Consider the following 22,465-nt stretch of genomic DNA (forward strand, 5'->3'; position numbering starts at 1 on the left):
CTATGTTCTGCATTGTCAAGGTTACAGACCCTCTATGCTGTATGCTGTGTGCTGACTTGGAGGCTCAATTTGGTTATGGTTATTTACATGACTCTATTCGTCAATCAGGTGCTATGTTTCTGTGCGAATTGATGTGTATGTTCTCACGGTATGCCCCTAGTTTCCCCCTCCTCACTCCTTCCCCCCTCCCTTGTTAACACACCCCCTTGCTGAATTTCCTAGCATGTATTTCTTACGACTAATTATTGAATGTCAGAGACGCTTACGTGCTCAGTGTTGGACTACCCTGCACAAGGTATATACTATAATATCTTATTTTGTGGTGGCTCTCAAGGTTATCTCTGCTGGCCAACTTACATCAGAATCCACCCTTTTCTATCAAGAATGGACTACGACACCATGTTATGTTCCACTGACCCCAATTTGTATCAGTCTCTACTGTTGTTGTTGTATGTTGTCTGATAAATATGTAAAAAATCAATAAATACATTTGAAAAAAAAAAGTAGTATTAACCGGGCACATGTCACATTTTTCCTAAATCCTATAAAGTCCTCCAGGTGCTGCCATTTTTGGTCTGTATATCTGTGTGTGTGTTAGCCACACAATTATTGAACAATTTTCTAAGTATTTCTCCCTTTAGGTGGCACAGTTACTGCATGCTGCCATCTACTACAAATATGCGTACATATTTATGTACATGCTGTATCTGTCCAGACAACACAATACTATGAAATTTGAGAACAATAAATTACCATACAAAACTTGTATGTAAAATTCTAACATATTATTTGTGCAAATTGTAAAAGAGTGAATAGCCATAATAAAACCAGTGATATTATGACTTATTGTATATGAACTTACTGAAGTAAAAATATAAATTATGCACCACTGATAGAAACCCTGTGAGTTAGATCTAATAAATATAAAGAAAATGGAACTAATATTTTGATGTGAGTGATTTAGACTAAAATGATTTGATCAGCACCATGGACAGCAGGAATAAGTCAATATGCAAGTTTATGAAAGAGAACAACAGAGTACTAAAGTATAATGTAAACTTCTTTATTAGCAAGTAAACACGACTCAAGCTGTCCTTTGTGACTCCCAATGAATCTGTGGCAGAACAACTATGCCAAACTGCACTGCAAACCCTGTTTAGAAACAACCTGGAAGGAGTTATTTCAGACTGCAGAGAATTTGAAGTCCTTGTTAAAAGCTGACAAATGTTCGCAGGTAGCAATTTACTTTTCATTTGTGATGCTGTGTTGCAGCCATTCTTTCAATTTGCCAACTGCCAAGGGTGATAAGGAGGGAGTTAGCACTCCATGGGCAATCTTTGGGGATGCTTAATGCAAAGGGAAATGATACTTCTTAGAGGTGGAAACTCACTTGCCAAATGATTTTCCAGATAGGAAAGGTTAGTCTAGTTTTACTCAGAAACATTTTGGCTTTTCAAATCTGTTGACTGCAAAATAATACAAAGTAAAATGAGTGATTGATGCAGACATACAGAGAGTCTTGGAGTCTTTACAGTTTTTAAAAGCAATCTTGGGTTGATTTACTTGGCATCTCTTTGTTAACTTTCTATTTGGATGTCACCATTTGTCTCACCAAATAAGTGTTTCTTTTTGAATGTACAAACATGAGATATCTTGTTATAATGAACATAAGGTGTTTGCGGAATATATATTTACATTTTCACACATATTAGGGGCAATCACATGAAATTAAAATTTATATAAAATTAAAAGCATTCAAAGTACTGTTACTATTATTAGGTAAAACCCAGGCAATTGCTTAGTGTGGTTTGAGGAGTACATAAAACAGTGGATTAGTGATAGAAGACTATTTATCCAGTGTTTTAAACATAACTACTAAATTATATTTTGAAAAGTGGTAAAATAATAAAATAAAATACATAATGGAGCTGAAAAGAATCTGTGTGTGATTATACTCAGGTAGGCTAAGTAAATGTACCTTTTTGTCTTTTTATGGGTTTTTTATGTACCATGGGGGTCACTCCGAGTTGTTCGCTCTGTATTTTTTTATCGCAACGGAGCGATTAGTCGCTAATGCGCATGCGCAATGCCCGCAGTGCGACTGCGCCAAGTAAATTTGCTAGCAGTTAGGTATTTTACTCACGGCATTACGAGGTTTTTTCTTTGTTCTGGTGATCGTAATGTGATTGACAGGAAGTGGGTGTTTCTGGGCGGAAAAAGGCCGTTTTATGGGTGTGTGCGAAAAAACGCTACCGTTTCTGGGAAAAACGCGGGACTGGCTGGAGAAACGGAGGAGTGTCTGGGCGAATGCTGGGTGTGTTTGTGACGTCAAACCAGGAACGACAAGCACTGAACTGATCGCAGATGCCGAGTAAGTGTGGAGCTACTCAGAAACTGCTAAGAAGTGTCTATTCGCTATTTTGCTAATCTTTCGTTCGCAATTTTGATAAGCTAAGATTCACTCCCAGTAGGCAGCGGCTTAGCGTGTGCAAAGCTGCTAAAAGCAGCTTGCGAGCGAACAACTCGGAATGACCCCCCATGTTCCCATCTTTGCTCCTGCTACTGTTTTCTTTTTTTTTTTATTATTATTATTATTATTATTATTACGATGATAATGATGATGATGATGATGATGATGATGATGTTTGGCTCTTTCCATTACAATCAGTTAACACTAATAGCTACTGTAGGAAGATTAAGATCTGGGTCATCATTACTTCTCCATTATTCTTTCCTTCTCTTATTTGAATCATTATATTTCATGACGTATCAGCTTTGCACATGCATCATAAATATCTAGCAGAAGAAGATTAGCGCATGCAGGAGTTCTGCATCTTTTTGTGGTGGAACCTTTCTATTCTCAGCCCAGTAATGAGAACATCGAGATGGCAGTGGTTAGCCAGTCAGACATGGAAATAAGGACATGTTCTAGTAATTAGGTTTATGTAAATTCACAAACACAAATTGCATTATTACTTGTTAAAATCATTCCACTACTTCAATTTTAACTTAAAAAATAAAAGATAAATAATACCCCAAAAATCATCTACAGCAACCAGTAAAATAAATGTCAAGAGTAGGGTCATTCTAAATATATATTTGATTCATAAAATATAAATACATTTCAATTTGATGCAACTGCAAAGAAATGTATATGTTATTAATACTAATGATACATCAGCAGCATTATATACATTTCCTGCAAAGGTCGAAGTTAAAAAAATAAACAGGAAACTTAAAATCAATCCACAAAAGTGAGTCACAAATATGAAAGGCTAAGCAGAAGATACAGAAAATACAGTAAGTTAACCCGATTACAGTATGTTTATATACAGAACATAGCGTATGCAGTAGATAAAGTAAATAGAAACACCTTATGCAGGCAACTCTACACTTTAAAAAACTCAGTTAGCGATCACCTGTGGGTAATGTTAGAAGCAACTATAAACATAAGTACATGACAATTGACCATTTGCGCAATAAAATAGAAAATAGACACAATTGGATGTTCAGTCAAATTGGCTAAATCCATTTGATTTAACTAATTTATTCGAACAACCATTTTAGCACATTTTCAACCTTTAGGTAGCAAATGGTTGATTATCCTTTGCTCCCATAGTGTACACTAGCTGACTACCCGTGCTTCGCTACGGGATGGGGATGGTAAATTAGAATTATAGTTGTTCATTAATTGACATTGGTTGTAGATCTAGTATATACAGTAGGCATATCTTGCTTCCCTGACCCATTTTGTATAGTGACCAGACCCCTTTTTGGTCCCCCAAGGGACCCTGCGCTTCCTACTATACAACTCTCAGTCTGTGGCTTCTTGCTGCCTCCATTCCCCTCCTCACATCATGTCAGTGCCCTTGTGAAATGATCAATTTATTTACATGTACATTTCTTATATAGATTATATACATTATGCATTTCCTTATATACTCTGTGCTGCTGGGGGACCCTGCTACTTCCACTATATAACTCTCAGTGCGTGGGTTCTCTGATTGTAAATCATATGTGTACCAAGTTTGGTGTAAATTGCTGCAGGCATTCCGGAGTTATGCTGGAACATGCATACATACATACATACATACATACATACATACATACATACATACATATACATACACAAAAACACACATACATTTTTGGCAATTTCCGTGTATGGGCAGTGACATTGGTAAAACCAGTTCTTAGCAAGCACCTGGGACCTAAGGATGCTCAGAACTAGAAAGATGTTGCGAAGTGAGTCCAGAGCACCAGGACGTGACGCTGAAATAGGGAGGAAACGGGAATAGCACCGAGCACCCTACCTCCATTGTTTTACCCGTGTGGTCAGTTCACGCCTGAGTGACTATGGTTTCTTGGGCCCACGGCAGCCGCGTTTGAAGGGCGGATTAGGTCCGCCCAACTCCGATGCCCCCAGGTCTTAGCGTGAGACAAAGCGTGAACCGAGACAGGATAATAACAAGGGGACCTCTAACTAAAGCAAACAGAAGCTAGGGGCTACTAACTACCCTAAAACAAAATTTATGTGCGGCACGCCGCCAAAGGAAAAGAACAACAAAAGATATCACTGTCCACTCCCCCACACGGCACCGCCGAGTTCCGGGGAGGACAGTGAAAAGCGGAAACCTCCGCAAAAACCACCAATACAAAAAGTACCAAAAGGACTAAGCGGCCCAGGCTGCAACACGTGGCAGAAGCCGCTACTCACGAAACCGGGAGAGAACCCCAACAAACGAGAACCCCCAGATGACTGCAACAGGTTCACTTGAACAGGAAGGATTCCCAGGACCGGCTTCAGAACTCCAGGACTCAGGAGCACAGGGAGCAGGATCAACCAGATACAGCTGACCAGGAACAGACGTTACAAGGCAGGAACAGCATACAGGAAGCTATCACCGGCGTCTGTGCCAGGTAGTGAGGGAGAATATAACAGGGAGCCCTCCAATAGCTGCAGCGAAGCTTAATTAGTAATGTCGTGCAGCTGCCCTGCTGCACGACCAGAGCTAACAGGTGTATTGATTGATAGGAAGCAACGGGGAACGTGGTTCGTCTGTGGCATCCCCGTTGCTAAGGGTCCGGCGGCTATGCACGCACGGCGTCCCAGCGTTGCCAGGGACCCGGCGGCTAAGCGTGCACGGCGTCCTGGCGTTGCCAGGGACCCGGCGGCTCAGCGCGCACGGCGTCCTGGCGTTGCTAGGCGCCGGGTGGGCAGGAAGGGAGGTGCGGCGGCCGTGAGCATCGCTCGGAAGCAGACCGAGCGGCGCCGCGGACGGCGGCACCTAACAGTACCCCCCCTTGAGGAGGGGTTAAAGAACCCCTAAAGCCGGGTTTCTGAGGAAATTCCTGAAAGAATAATCTCTTAAGTTTAGGGGCATGTAGATCCTTATCCAGGACCCAAGACCTTTCTTCCGGGCCATAGCCTTTCCAGTGAACCAAAAAATAAAGCCGGCCCCGAGAAACTTTGGAATCTAAAACCTTCTCCACCAAGAACTCTTGTTGCCCCTGAACATCCACCGGAGGTCTACCCTGGGAAGTCTTCCGAGGGAATCTCCTGGAAGAAAAATACTGCTTCAGAAGGGAACAGTGAAAAGTATTGCCAATTTTGAGTGATTTAGGCAAGCGTAGCCGAAAAGCAACTGGGTTGACCTTCTTAATGATAAGGAACGGTCCAATAAATTTGGGTCCCAATCTAGCCGAGGGTTGTCGGAGCTTGATGTTGTGGGTTGACAACCACACCTTATCTCCCACCTTAAAAGTGTATGGGCGTCGGAACCTATCAGAAATTTTTTTTTCTCGGAAGGCAGCCTTCTTAAGGGCAAGGTGCACCTTTTTCCAAATCATTCTGAGACGGGAAGTTAAGGTCAACGAGGAGACTGGAAAATGAGGGTAAAAAGAATTGGCTCTAGGATGAAAGCCCAAGACCGAAAAGAATGGGGACTCCTTGGTGGAAGAATGACAAGAGTTATTATAGGCAAACTCGGCCAAAGAAAGAAATTCAGACCAATCATTCTGAAGTTTGGCCAAATATAGCCGTAAATACTGTTTTAACGACTGATTAACACGTTCAGTTTGTCCGTTAGACTGTGGATGGTACCCAGATGTTAAAGAGAGTTTCATATTTAATGAGGCACAAAAACGTTTCCAGAAACGGGCGATGAATTGCAGTCCCCGATCAGAGACAATATCCCTGGGTAAACCATGGAGCCTGAACACATGACGGAGAAATAAAGCTGCCAACCCTTGAGCAGAGGGTAATTGGGGGAGAGCAATGAAGTGGGCCATCTTACTAAAATGGTCTACTACCACCCAAATGACTCGAAATCCAGCTGAAAGAGGAAGGTCCACCACGAAATCCATGGATATATGTGACCATGGCCTGAAAGGAATGGCTAAAGGTATGAGTTGCCCGACCGGCAACGATCGAGATACCTTGTACTGAGCACAAACCTGACAGGAACGGACAAATTCCCTTACATCTTTAGAAAGATTAGGCCACCACACTGAGCGTGAGATTAACTCCAAGGTCTTTAGTGATACCCGGATGACCAGAAACCTTATTATCATGAAACTCAGCTAGAACAGTGCCTCTCAGAAACTCAGGGACGAAGAGACGATCTGCAGGAGTGACTTTGGGAGCCTGCTGCTGAAGCTGGACTAGCTGTGTAAATAAATCCTGTGTGAGGCCAGCCCGGATGACAGACGATGGAACTATGGGGGTAGTAGCCGGGTGGTTGTTGTGAACCGGAAGAAAACAACGTGACAGGGCATCGGCTTTTGTATTCTCGGAACCTGGCCTGAAGGTAATAATAAACCTGAAACGAGTAAAAAACAACGCCCAACGTGCCTGTCGAGCATTAAGCCGTTTAGCTGACTCAATATACTGCAGGTTCTTGTGGTCAGTAAACACCGTAATGGTATGCCTAGCTCCTCCCAGCCAATGCCTCCACTCCTCGAAAGCCCATTTAACTGCCAACAATTCTCGATTACCAACATCATAGTTGGATTCTGCGGAGGAGAATTTCCTGGACATGAAGGCACATGGGTGTAATTCCTGAGACTCCGGGTCTTCCTGAGAAAGGATAGCCCCCACTCCAACCTCTGAGGCATCTACCTCGACAATAAAGGGGAGCTCCGGGTTAGGGTGTCTGAGCACTGGAGCTGAGACAAAGGCCTGCTTTAAGGCCAGAAAGGCAGACTTGGCTTCAGGCGACCAATTGGAAGGGTCCGCTCCTATTTTAGTAAATGCTACTATAGGAGCAACCAAATTAGAGAAGGTATGAATAAAACGCCTATAGTAATTTGCAAACCCTAAAAAGCGCTGAATTGCTTTTAAGTTCGTGGGTTGTGCCCAATTTAGGATGGCCTGGAGTTTTTTTGGTTCCATGAAAAACCCCTTAGGAGAAATAATATACCCCAGGAAGGACACTTCTGTGATGTGGAAATCACATTTCTCCAGTTTGGCGTATAAATGATTTTCCCGTAACTTCTGAAGGACCAGTCGCACATGGGTAATATGTTGTTCTAAAGACTCGGAGTAAATCAAAATGTCGTCTAAATAAACGACCACGAACTTTCCTAGAAAGTCGCGAAGGACGTCGTTAATGAGATCTTGAAATACAGCAGGAGCATTTGACAGCCCAAACGGCATCACCAGGTATTCATAATGTCCTGACTGTGTGCTGAAAGCCGTCTTCCACTCATCCCCAGATTTAATTCGGATGAGAGTGTAAGCCCCTCTAAGATCGATCTTGGAAAAGATAACGGCAGTCCGGAGCTGATCAAATAGTACTGAAATCAGTGGCAAGGGGTAGGTGTTTTTAACAGAGATTTTATTCAAAGCCCGAAAATCAATACATGGTCTGAGCGACCCATCTTTTTTCTCAACAAAAAAGAACCCTGCACTCAATGGAGATTTCGAGGGCCTAATGAAGCCTTTTTTTAGGCTCTCCTGTACATAATTATTCATTGCCGTAGTTTCCGGCCCAGACAGGGCATATAGTCTCCCCTTAGGTAAAGAGGCACCGGGAACTAAGTCAATAGCGCAGTCATAGGACCGATGAGGAGGCAGAATATCCGCATTACCCTTGGAGAAAACGTCGGCAAAGTCCTGATATTCCAAAGGAATAAGTTCTGGGGTGACTGCCGCAACCCGGACTGGACGTGAAATACATTCCTTAACACAAAAGGGACCCCATCGGGAAATCTCCCCAGACTGCCAATCTATGGTGGGATTATGAAAGGCAAGCCAGGGGTGACCCAGAACTACGGGGACAGCCGGACAATGGGTAAGGTAAAATTCGATTTTCTCTGAATGTAGGGCCCCCACTGTCAGTTGTACTGGAGGTGTGCAGTGAGTGATTACCGCGTTAGAAAGCGGACCACCATCCAAGCCGTGCATGGTGATACGTTTATCCATAGGTATCTGTGGAACGCCCAAAGCCTGAGCCCAACCAAGATCCATGAAATTTCCCGCAGCTCCACTGTCGACGAAGGCCGACACCAACGAACTGAGGCTACCAAAGGAAATTTTTACAGGAACTAATAAGGAATCATTAGAGGAGATTAACTGCAGACCCAAGTGAACCCCCTCACTATTCACTTGGTCAGAGCGTTTCCCTGCTTATTCGGGCAATTACGTGCGATATGTCCCTTGCCACCACAATACAAGCAAAGACCAGAATTTAGCCTTCTGGTTCTTTCCTCTGGGGACAGCCGGGAGAGACCCATTTGCATGGGCTCCTCGACGTCCTCAGGGAAAGTATACACACATGGACTAGGCCTGAAACTAGCTCCTCTTTCAGCCCTCCGCTCCCGGAGACGACGATCAATTTTAATAGCAAGCTCCATGAGTTTGTCTAGAGTCTCTGGAGCTGGGTACTGAAGGAGACTGTCTTTAATAACTTCAGACAAACTGAGGCGAAACTGACTGCTCAGGGCCGGATCATTCCAGCCACAGTCGTTCGACCAACGGCGAAACTCTGTACAATACACCTCTGCTGGATTTTTCCCTTGCTTAAGTGCACGCAGGTGGCTCTCAGCCGACGCTTCTCTATCAGGTTCATCATACAAAAGGCCTAAGGACTTAAAAAAGGCATCTACAGATAACAAGGCAACATCATCGGCTTTTAGCCCAAAAGCCCAGGTTTGTGGATCGCCTTGTAGTAATGACATCACAATCCCGACCCGTTGAGACTCAGTACCAGAGCATCGGGGCCTTAAACAAAAATAAAGCTTACAAGCTTCCTTGAAATTAAAAAAATCCTTTCGGTTACCCGAAAAACGGTCAGGTAGATGCATCTTTGGTTCTGGAATCATACTCGGGGAGGCTCGCAAAAGATCTTCCTGCGATCTCACCTGAAGAGTAAGATCCTGAACCATCTGTGTTAGTTCCTGAATCTGGTTGGCCAAAAGCTGGCTGGGATTCGGTCCTAATACTGCCGGATTCATGAGGCCGAATTTCAAAGCCCACCAAATACAAATAACTTTTTTTTTTGTGTGTGTTTTTGGGCCGGTGATAATGTTACGTTCCTGATGCTCAGAACTAGAAAGATGTTGCGAAGTGAGTCCAGAGCACCAGGACGTGATGCTGAAATAGGGAGGGAACGGGAATAGCCTCTAGCACCCTACCTCCGTTGTTTTACCCGTGTGGTCAGTTCACGCCTGAGTGACTATGGTTTCTTGGGCCCACGGCAGCCGCGTTTGAAGGGCGGATTAGGTCTGCCCAACTCCGATGCCCCCAGGTCTTAGCGTGAGACAAAGCGTGAACCGAGACAGGATAATAACAAGGGGACCTCTAACTAAAGCAAACAGAAGCTAGGGGCTACTAACTACCCTAAAACTAAATTTATGTGCGGCACGCCGCCAAAGGATAAGAACAACAAAAGATATCACTGTCCACTCCCCCACACAGCACCGCCGAGTTCCGGGGAGGACAGTGAAAAGCGGAAACCTCCGCAAAAACCACCAATACAAAAAGTACCAAAAGGACTAAGCGGCCTAGGCCGCAACACGCGGCAGAAGCCGCTACTCACAAAACCGGGAGAGAACCCCCAGATGACTGCAACAGGTTCACTTGAACAGGAAGGATTCCCAGGACCGGCTTCAGAACTCCAGGACTCAGGAGCACAGGGAGCAGGATCGACCAGAAACAGCTGACCAGGAACAGACGTTACAAGGCAGGAACAGCATACAGGAAGCTATCACCGGCGTCTGTGCCAGGTAGTGAGGGAGAATATAACAGGGAGCTCTCCAATAGCTGCAGCGAAGCTTAATTAGTAATGTCGTGCAGCTGCCCTGCTGCACGACCAGAGCTAACAGGTGTATTGATTGATAGGAAGCAACGGGGAACGCGGTTCGTCTGTGGCGTCCCCGTTGCTAAAGGTCCGGCGGCTAAGCGCGCACGGCATCCCAGCGTTGCCAGGGACCCGGCGGCTCAGCGCGCACGGAGTCCTGGCGTTGCTAGGCGTCGGGCGGGCAGGAAGGGAGGTGTGGCGGCCGTGAGCGTCGCTCGGAAGCAGATGGAGCGGCGCTGCGGACCGCGGCACCTAACAGTAGGCCTTGTGGTTTAAGAGATTTCGTGATGAGTCAATCAGTGAGTCAATCTCCTTTTTTGCCTTTAATATATATAGATTACCAGATTTTTGCTCCAACCAGAAAGACTGGACAGATAATTTCATAGTGTGTATCCAGCTTTAGAGTTGCAAGTATCTCTAGATATGCCTTTTTGGAATTATTAATTGCAATACTAGTGCAACTGTTGATGATGATTATGACTTGCATTTCTTTTTGTTAAGGATAAATAAATAAAATTATTATAGAAACACCCCTCCACATACAAACACACCCTTTCTCTCACCTCTCAAAATTATGACCGGTACCAATGCTAAATAGATTGGTCTGGATGGGGGAACAATGAGTTTGAGTTCCTCCTGCTAATGTGGAAAATATACCAAACTAGACATATTGGGTGGTAACACGATAATAAAGAAACTAACTGTATCCATTTGGAGTAAAACAGCATCTTGTGATTGGCTGAGTATTGTTACCCCTAATTAGTTGTTGAGGTACTTCAGTTTACTCATTTTATGAGTACTTTAATAAAAGGCTGCAATATTAGAGGACAAATGACCTCATTCAGTAAGGATTGTAAATTCTGGTAAACAGCAGAATTTACAGCCCTTTTAATTGTATGCTGGGTGCTGCCCATCGCAGGGCAAGGCCACCCACCCTGTAGGCCACCACCTACCCACTGTTATCATGCTGTAATTGCACCATTTTTTCATTTGGATCGGCTGCTTGTGACTACGAAAATGCCACTGACACGTCCCGATTCACATTACCACGCCCCCGCAACGCCCCATCTCAGCCTTGGAAAAGGAGTGTTTCCACCCTGTGAACCCCTTTGCCTGTCAATCAGGCAGAAGCATTCACATTTAATGCGGGCCACCCACATTAACTGTGAACGCATGCACAGGACAGAATCTGTGCATGCGTACGCGGGTCCCGTTGCTGATTTTGTGGTCACATTGCGTTTGTTTTGCAACTGGAATCAGCCCCATAGGAGGCAATGGGAATCAGCCCCGTAGGAGGCAATGGGAATCAGCCCCGTAGGAGGCAATGGGACTGTGTCTGATTTTCAGTTAGTATTCCTATTTTGTATAAAAAACAAAGTTATTTTGACACTTTTACTTGCAAATACATATACAGTAGCTGTTTTTTCTTTTCTTTAAATTCTGCATACTTTGTTCAAAAATGAGTACATGTATTTATGGCTACACATTGTGATACTAGATAAAGTTACAGGCAGATAACAAAAAATCTTTAAAAATAATGTATAGACTGTACATGCAATGTTCCAATGAAATCTTGTGACTAATTGAATCTCTCTCATTGTGGGCTGATTCAAAAGTCTCTAGAGGGTGAGACATTTGATCTACCTTCTGGGTGCCCAGTGGTCGGATAGGACACATTTTTTCTCACAGCCTCCTGAGGTGCAAGAAAATATGTGTTGAAACTTGCTACATAGGGCATCCAAATGAGAGTTGAACGCCCAGAGCAGGGAGTTTAAACAGGTTTAGCCATTTTAGACAGCTAAACCCTGTCTGTTTGGGCGTGACATGCGCGATGTGCATGGCCGCCCTAACACAATCAAATTGTGACAATTGTTTGAACGTCTAAAAAGTCCCATTAGGGTAGAATTTTTTGATGCCCCAAAAAATTGAATCGGATACCTTGTGTGTATATGATAGCTTAAACTTTCAGGCAGTAAAGAGACATATACATTGTATTTATAAAAATAAAAGGATGGCATTGTGCTAACCATAAAATAGATCCTATCTGCCAGCTATCCTTAATTTCCAATGACAGATTTATAACCTAGTCCCTGGCAATGTCACTCTTTTAAATATTGACAAACTGCAGCAGAGTTTCTCTTTTTCTGCATATAATGTTCTCACTAATTATTAAGTAAACAACTGTTGAAGATCGGGGGATGTAGTTAATATACTGGCTGTCAAGATCCAGGCATTCAGGATCCCAACACCAGAATCCCGACAACCAGTAAAATGCTGGAGGTCAGAATACTGACCGCCCCCTGGTATTCCTACTTGGGTGCTGGGTCCACGCCACCACCAGAGGGAGAACAGAAACCGTGGAGAGCAAAGCTCAACAACGGGCCTGAAACGTGGCGAGCGCAGCGCAGCTGATGGTATTATGGCAGGCAGGATGTTGTGTCGGGATCCCGACAGCTGGCATCCTATCAGCCAGGATGCCGTATCCATCCCGAAGATCAGTATTTAAAATACAAAGAAAGTCAGTAGATGTATAATGATGTCGATTTTACACACTGAGGCACATCGAACACTATCATGTTATACTGTATATACACATGTACAAAAGAAAAGTATCCTTGGAAGTTGTTTTCAAATATGGCAAATATAACAGATCAATAAAAAACTTTGGCAAATAAAAATATTAAAAGTAAAAATGTGCTCCTTTTAATATGTAGTTAAGTTAAGAGGTTCCAAACTACAGTCCTCAAGGCACACCGACAGTCCAGGTTTTAAGGATAGCCATACGTGAGCACAGGTGACTTAATTAGTAACTCGGTTATTTTGATTTAACTATCTCTGCTCAAGCATGGATATCACTAACACCTGGACTGTTACTGTACCCTGAAGAGGAAATCACTGGTTAAGTATAATGGAAATCAAGGCTCCAATAGCCCTTCTCTCTGAAATTATTTTGTTTTTTGAAATGTGCTCAAATTGTTAACTCCAAATACAGATATATTGTAATTATAAATATATTTTTTTCCTGAGTTGCTGCAACTGAATGCTATTGCAGAAAAACTATTCATGATGACTATTATATTTCTGGTATACATTATATCAGAGGAAAATCTCTGCTTCCTTTGATTATTATGTTAAAAGCAATGTGTCCATTAAATAAATTATAATGAATGATACAAAATATGTTCCTACCATGTTAATGTTTGGAGGACACAAGTAACTGTTATTGCTGTCTCCACTGGAGGCCATGGATGCCAACAGTCACATATGGTATGAGTTTTTCACTGATTTTAACTGAAGCAGTAATGAAGTTTGTGATGACCCTCATGGGAGTCATGACAATCAGCCCCATGAGAGTCAGAATACCTTAGGGATACTGAATCTTCAACTTAATGGCATTTATTACCTTTAACACCCAATACTTGAGTACAAGCAGACAGCAAAATCCATACATAGAGTGTTCAATGTTTCCAGAGAACAGAACTTAGAAGATGCTGAGTAATTGTCCTGTTAATTGTATATGTTTTTTTCATGTTTCCTAATGATAGGTTGCTGAACTCTCCAATCTGCCAGCTGGGCAACAGTAATATCTTAATCCATTTTGGCCTAGGTGGGTAGTTTTCTACCCATTTTTTGCAATGTTTTGAGGGATGGCTAATATTGACCCAATTACGTAAAATCTGTTGGAATTTTTTTTTATATAATGATAAAATATTGAAGTTCTGGGTAGAAAACTACCCACCTGGGCCAAAATGGGTTAATGTCAACCAGCTTATGACAGGCACCAACCAGTGCTTAGAACTATACCTTCTTGAAATCAAGAAAATGTGCCAATAGAAACAATAGCATCTAACCCGTATTGCCACAATAGCACACCAAAAAAGCTTTAGTATCAATCTTTTATCCTCCAAAGATTCCTACAGTCCATGAGGGGTGAAAAAAATGACAGCCCAAAAGTCCACATTTGGTTGGCACCAGTAATTCTATGATGATCTAGTTAAAATGTGCTGCCACACCTCCTCATCCTTATAGATTATTTCTCCACCTGTAAAATGCTGATGCTAAGTAGTCATTAGGTACTAAAAGTCTTTCATTGTACCTAGACACTAAGAGGTATCCTGTATTTACTGTACTAATGTTACATTTTGTATTTGATATTAAGTTTGATTTAAAACAACTGAAACTGAATCAAATCAACATTCTTTTCCACTCATCAAATTCCACATTTACTGAAATGCTATTTTGAAATTGATTTCACAATTTAATTTGATGCTGTTCAATTTTGACTAGTGACTTTGTGTTCGGCTTAGGATTTCCATTTTAACATCACCCATAAAATCGAATGCAAAATTGAATACAAAATAAAAAAAAATCCTCATTTATTTCTATTAGTCCAAATATATCACATGCAAGAAGCTGATGTGGTTCCTCTAATATTGGTTTGCGTACATATTTGATGGTGGGACACTTGCTCATGCACAGAACCCATTCTGGGCATGTGCAGAACAGGACCTGCATCATCGCACACAGTGACCCCTAATCTACAGCCTGTCACGATTCAGGGCTGGGAAATCTAAAGATGAAGGAGCTGCTCTGGATCCATCTCTGAGTGAGGCCCATAATTCATGCAGCTACAAAGAACCACATGTTTGGGTCTCTTTTTATTACTGAAGTGTGCAGATACTCAAGTCTTTCTTGATTTTTTTTTTAAATTGCTAAAAACGTCTAAATTCATGTAATTTGGACCTACAGTATCACATATAGGGGGTAATTCTGAGTTGATCGCAGCAGGAACTTTGTTAGCAGTTGGGCAAAACCATGTGCACTGCAGGGGAGGCAGATATAACATGTGCAGAGAGAGTAAGATTTGGGTGGGTTATTTTGTTTCTGTGCAGGGTAAATACTGGCTGCTTTATTTTTACACTGCAATTTAGATTGCAGATTGAACACACCACACCCAAATCTAACTCTCTCTGCACATGTTATATCTGCCTCCCCTGCAGTGCACATGGTTTTGCCCAACTGCTAACAAAGTTCCTGCTGCGATCAACTCAGAATTACCCCCATAGCCTTTTCAGCATTATTATCTGGTCATTCATTTAAAGATGCTATGGTGATTGCTGCTGAGATTGTACAATTTTGCAGATGTGCAAAATTATTTTAAAAATCCAGCAGCCCTAAAAAAAAGTACAGAGACACCCACCCAGCAGATCAATCGCAATGGCATACACATTCCTTGTGCACATCCACATCCTTTGATAATCGTCAGCTTGATTGGAATACAAGGAAAAGCTTGCAAGGCTAGGCATGTTTACATTGGAAACGAGGAGACTATGAGGGGACATGATCAACATCTACAAATATATAAGGGGTCAATACACAGAGCTTGGGAGGGACCAGTTTTCTATAAGATCAGCACAGAGGACACGTGGTCACTCGCTTAGGTTAGAGGAGAGGAGTTTCCGCACATTGAGGAGAAAAGGTTTTTTCACAGTAAGGACAATACGTGTTTGGAATTCCCTGCCTGAGAGAGTACTAACTGCGAACTCAGTCAACACCTTTAAGAATGGGTTATATAAATTCCTATTGGATAAAGATATTCAGGGTTATGGTGCGTAGGCACGCATTATAGTTAATATAACTAGTCCTAACATAAAAATACAAACTGGAAAAGATTTAACTCCCCCTTTTGGGCGCCAAAAAAACCTTATAACTACCTAGTGCTAGGTATCAAAAGATGATGAAATAAGTATATAAAAAATATTTTTAATAAAAGTAACACTGGTTAAAATATATTAACATGAAATGCAAATTATGCATCAATGCAGACAGGAAAAAGTCATACCGGTAGGGGTGTATGGAGCCACAGGTGTTAAGGTGAAACAGAGTATACCGGGAAAATACCCTGTTTTTGGCTCCAAGGATTTTTCCCACTGACCGTGATGAAGGGTTTAAACGTCCGTGGATGATGAAGGCACAGCAGGGCAACGCCGACACGTTTTGGGACTATCCTGTCCCTTTTTCAAGGCAGATTGCCCCCTGTGCTGAATTAAGGTGCCTTTATAGTGCTGAGAGTCTGAAGAAAATGCGGCCACATGGTTTGCCGCTCACTTCCGGTCTGACGTCACCGGAACAGGAAGTAGTCCAAAACGGAAGTGACATATGCGTTCCACTTGATATTTGCGTTCCAAATACCGGAAGTGACCGGTATAAACGTGGTTTCTTAAAGATACCTCAGGATTAATGATGGAAATGTCATAAAAGGAGATAAAATCCACCGGAAAGGAATAAATAAAGAGGAAAGGGGATTTAGTAGTCGAATAACTTCAAGTAATTTATATAAATATAAATATGTGAACTTCGAATAAAAAAAATAATAACATATAAAATATATAGCAAATAAGAATGGGAAAAATGCAGATGGAGGTAAAAATATGATAATTTTACAAAAACCATTTGACTTCAAAATCTTGATTTAAACCGTGTGGTGTGAAAGTTTTCAAATTAAAAATGGTTTTCATTTCTGTTTGGGCAAGAAGCTTTTCAACATTTCTGTTTTTCCAAGAGGCATTGACATTTATTAGTCCAACAAATTATTTTATCGCACCCGTGGAGCATTGATGTTCCTGTCTGAAATGGTCAGACAGGTGATGTGTAGTAAGGCCTTTCCTTATGTTTCGGAGATGCTCTCCAATCCGTGTTTTCAAAGAGCGCGAGGTTCGGCCAATATATGATTTATTGCAAATACAGGTTATCAAATATATAACGTTAGTGGTGTGACAGGTGATGAAATTGTGAAATTTCAAAGTGGTCCCGTTGACGGTGATCTCGGTATATTTGGATTTATTAGTTTGTATCTGTCTGGACCCTAAACATATTACACAACGGTGGAAACCTTTTGTTCTGATCGGATTAGCGTTCTTAATAGGTGGTGCACTACGTACAAGGCGATTTTTTAAATTGGGAGCCTTACGGTAAATAAATTGCGGTCGGTCTGGAATAATGCTTTTTAAAAAGTGCTATGTGTACTGCTGGCATGCCCCCCTCTCCATGTGTCACTCGTGAATAGACGCTGTGCACATGGACCATCGTTTGTTTTTTAACAAGTCAATGACCCCAAACACACCTCCAGGCTATGTAAGGGCTACTAGACCAAGAAGGAAAGTGATGGAGTGCTGTATCAGATGACCTGGCCTCCACAATCACCCGACCTAAACCCAAATGAGATGGTTTGGGATGAGTTGGACCGCAGAGTGAAGGAAAAGCAGCCAAGTTCTCAGCACCTCTGGCAGGGGCTGGCTGGCAACTTTCAGCGTGGGGGTAGACTTAAGCACGTGGCCCAGCTTTTCACATGGAACCTGGAGTCAGGTGGCCCTGGAACACTTAAATTGCACTGGCCTGGGGGGCAGATGGCACCCTGCCCCATTGCCCAGCCAGCCCCTGACCTCTGGGAACTCCTTCAAGACTGTTGTAAAAGCATTCTAGGAGACTACCTCATGAAGCTGATTGAGAGATGTCTTCAATATTAATCTACAATGTAGAAAATAATTAAAATAAATAAACCATTGAAAAAGAAGGTGTGTTCAAACTTTTGACTGGTACTGTACATACAGCCTGCCTCTGCATTTTCATTAAGCCCCAAGTGATGGACATCTCTGCAGTGTATAATATATATATATATATATATATATATATTTATATTATATGTACTGCAGAGATTATGTACTGCAGAGATACGTACTGCAGAGACTAATAATAAATATATATATATATATATATATATTTATTTATTAACAGTTTCTTATATGGTGCAGCATATTCCGTTGCACTTTACAATTAGAACAACAGTAATGGAAACATATACAGACATTAGAGGTAGGAGGGCCCTGCTCTCAAGCTTACAACTATAGGGAAATAGGCATTGAAACAGAAGGATAGAGGCTACCTATTGCATAATGGTCCACAAGATTGCTAGGTTCTTAATGGGTTGTATAATATGATCACCCAGCAATGTTGGCGAAGGGTCAGGAGAGTGTGAGAGCAAAGAAAGACAACATACATACATACATACATACATATATATATATATATATGATGAAGTCCAGATAGGACGAAACGCGTTGGATGCTGCTTTGATCTAACCTTACTCACCACAAAGTTAAGCTACTTGATTCCTTTTTTTATCCTTTTGAACGCTATTTTCTACCATTATATTTTTTTTATTTTTTATGTCAAATGTCACTCCCATGTTTTTAGGGGCTTTTTCTATGTTTTTTATGTTTTTATGTTTCTATACCTCCTGTTTTTGACCTTTTATGAGTCCTATATGTTTTTATATTAGCCTGTATATTTTTATAATCAGTTTTGTGTAGTGCTTTCCATTGCAATAAATTTGTACATGCCTTTTATATTACCGCCCTGTCTTTAGTATTGTTTGGCACCATTGGTCGCTTTTTAATACCTCACTCTCTGTCCATAAAACTGCTTCGTAGGTATTGTACCAGTACCTACATTTATCTGAGGAGAAGAGCTGACACCCTGGTAGATATAGGGAGTGCTATTTTCAGGCGGATTTCTAATTCATTTTTTTGCACTGCTCCCATACTTGTGTTAATATTTAAGATACTGCATCTGTGGCGCTGATACCTTTCCTAGTACACATATAGTATATATACAGGTTGAGTATCCCATATCCAAATATTCCGAAATACGGAATATTCCGAAATACGGACTTTTTTGAGTGAGAGTGAGATAGTGAAACCTTTGTTTTTTGATGGCTCAATGTACACAAACTTTGTTTAATACACAAAGTTATTAAAAATATTGTATTAAATGACCTTCAGGCTGTGTGTATAAGGTGTATATGAAACATAAATGAATTGTGTGAATGTAGACACACTTTGTTTAATGCACAAAGTTATAAAAAATATTGGCTAAAATGACCTTCAGGCTGTGTGTATAAGGTGTATATGTAACATAAATGCATTCTGTGCTTAGATTTAGGTCCCATCACCATGATATCTCATTATGGTATGCAATTATTCCAATATACGGAAAAATCCCATATCCAAAATACCTCTGGTCCCAAGCATTTTGGATAAGGGAGACTCAACCTGTATATATATATATATATATATATATATATATATATATAGATATATATAGATATATATAGATAGATATATATAGATAGATATATATATATAGAGAAAGAGAGAATAAAGGAACTTTTTCAGATATAATAAATCGTCTGCTGAGTGCCACCATCCTTGGATCCAGCATGTGTGTATATATATATATCCCTGATGATGGGCATTGGCCCGAAACAATTGTAGGATGCATCTTCATTAAAAAGAAACACTGCTAACAAAGTCTCTGGAGTGCCGCCTGTTCTTCTGGTGGTATATATATATATATATATATATATATATATATATATACACTCACACTCACACACATCTGGGGCCATGTCATAGCTAAATGAAATGTGAGGAGCAGGAGCGGGAGGAGCAATTTCCACCCGCTTCTGTGAAAAGCCTGAGCAGCAGCAGCTTCTGTGATCATGGTCGCGGTTTGTACTGAGACAGTGACACAGCTGTCTCCATCTCAGAAAAAATAGGATTTTGGTACTTACCAGGTAAATCCTTTTCTTTGAATCCATAGGGGGCACTGGAGTACTCTTGGGATATAGACGGCTTCCGCAGGAAACAGGGCACTGAATATTTAAATTTAGAACTCTCCACCCCTCCATATCCCCGAGTACCTCAGTGTTTTTTACTGAGCCGAACAGGAACTATAGAGAGGTTGACAATGGAGAATTACATATAACATAATGGACAACAACAAAGTAGACACATAACGTTACTGACAACTAAACAGTTGACACCATAACCGATAGAACCTTATAATTTGAACCTGTCGGTGAAAATGTGTTACCATAAGATCCCCTGAGCTTAATACAAACCAGGTAAAACTGCTCTGGGTGGGCGTCCAGTGCCCCCTATGGATTCAAAGAAAAGGATTTACCTGGTAAGTACCAAAATCCTATTTTCTTTTTCATCCACTAGGGGTCACTGGAGTACTCTTGGGACGTACCAAAGCTTCCCCCGTGGGCGGGAGAGCTGTTTGACACCTGTAACACTAGGCGGCCAAAGCTAGATGCTGATGCCGCAAAACGTATCAAACTTGTAAAAGCGCACAAACGTGTGCACTGAAGACCATGTAGCCGCACGGCAAAGCTGCGTCATAGAAGCTCCACGACCAGCTGCCCATGAAGTTCCCACAGAACGTGTGGGATGAGCTGTTACTGATGTAGGCGGCTGTAACCTAGCATTAAGGTAAGCATGACGTATAGTCAGTTTTATCCATCTGGATAAGGTCTGCTGAGAAGCTGGCCAACCCAACTTGGCAGCATCATAGAGAACAAACAACGTATCCGTATTACGAACTGTAGACGTTCGGGATACATAAACGCGTAAGGCGCGTACCACATTCAGAGTTCCAGAATGTGCTGTCAACACAGGAACTACTATTGGTTGATTGATGTGAAAAGATGACACTACCTTTGGTAAGAAAGCGGAATTCGTCCGAAGTTCCGCTCTGTCATCAGGAAACACCAAATACGGTGGCTTGCATGACAAGGCACCCAAATCTGAAACACGCCTTGCCGAAGCTAAGGCTAGAAGAAAAATTGTTTTCCAAGTGAGAAACTTTATATCCACTTGCTGTAAGGGTTCAAAATATGAAGACTGTAAGAAATCTAAACCCAGATTCAAGTCCCATGGCGCTGTAGGTGGAATGAATGGAGGCTGTACTCTGAGGACACCTTGTAGAAAAGTGTGTTTACCGACGGCAATAGAGCCAATCGTCTTTGAAAATAAATTGACAACGCAGATACCTGCACCTTTAGTGTAGATAAACGCAGTCCTCCATCTAACCCCGTCTGTAGAAATAACAAAAGTTGGGATAACTTGAAAGATGATGTCGGAAACTTCCGAGCTTCACACCAACCTATATAGGCACGCCAAATTCTGTAATAATGAGCTGCCGTAACCGGCTTCCTAGCTCGTAACATGGTTGGTATAACCGATACTGGAATGCCCTCTCTTCTTAAGAGGGCGGTCTCAACAGCCACCCCGTCAAACGCAGCCGCACTAAATCGGGGTAAAAGAACGGACCCTGTTGTAACAGTTCTGGACGTAGTAGGAGCGGCCAAGGATCTTATGCGAGTTGTCTGCGGAGATCCGAGAACCAAGCTCTCCGAGACCAATGAAGCACCACTAGTATGACTGTGACGGACTCTCTTTTGATCCGTTTTAGCAACCGAGAGAGCAGCGGAAACGGTGGAAACAGATACACGAGGCTGTACGGCCACGCGATTGTGAGAGCATCCACCGCCACTGCCTTTGGATCTCTCGTTCTGGACACATACTGGGGCTTTTGGTAATTGTGGCGAGGTGCCATCAGATCCACCTAAGGGTAACCCCACCTGTGGACCAACATGGGAAACACCTCTGGATTTAATGCCCAGTCTCCTGGATGAAAATCCAGACGGCTGAGATAATCCGCCTCGCAGTTGTCCACTCCCGGAATGAACCCTGCCGACAATATCACCTGGTGGTATTCTGGCCAATTGAGGATTCGAGCTACTTCCCGCATTGCCCTGCGGCTTCTCGTTCCTCCCTGGTTGTTGATGTATGCGACTGCCGTCGCGTTGTCTGACTGCACTTGGACAGTCTGAGAGCGAAGCATGTAGTGCATTGTAAATTGCGCGGAGTTCCATGACAGTTATAGACAGCAATCTGTCGAGATCCGCCTAGAGACCCTGTCGCTGACTATTTTAAACTACAACTCCCCAACCTCTGAGACTCTCGCCCAGAGTAGAGACACCCTCGCCCTTGGCGACAACCTCACCCTGTGGGGAATCTGCAGATGCGAGGGCGACCACTGTGCGAGCACATGCTGTTGAAATGGACGCGAGTGAAAACCTCCGAACTGAAGCGCTTCGAAAGCCACCACCATTATCCCTAATAGGCGAATACATAAATGTACCGAGAGTGTGCGTGGCTTGAGCACTAATTGTACCAGATGGCGAATAATCTGTACTTTCTGGTGTAGTAAGTAAATTCTTTGATTTACCATATCTCGAATCATACCTAGGAATCGAA

This window comes from Pseudophryne corroboree, chromosome 6 (assembly GCF_028390025.1).
Source record: "Pseudophryne corroboree isolate aPseCor3 chromosome 6, aPseCor3.hap2, whole genome shotgun sequence".
NCBI classification, from domain to species: Eukaryota; Metazoa; Chordata; class Amphibia; order Anura; family Myobatrachidae; genus Pseudophryne; species Pseudophryne corroboree.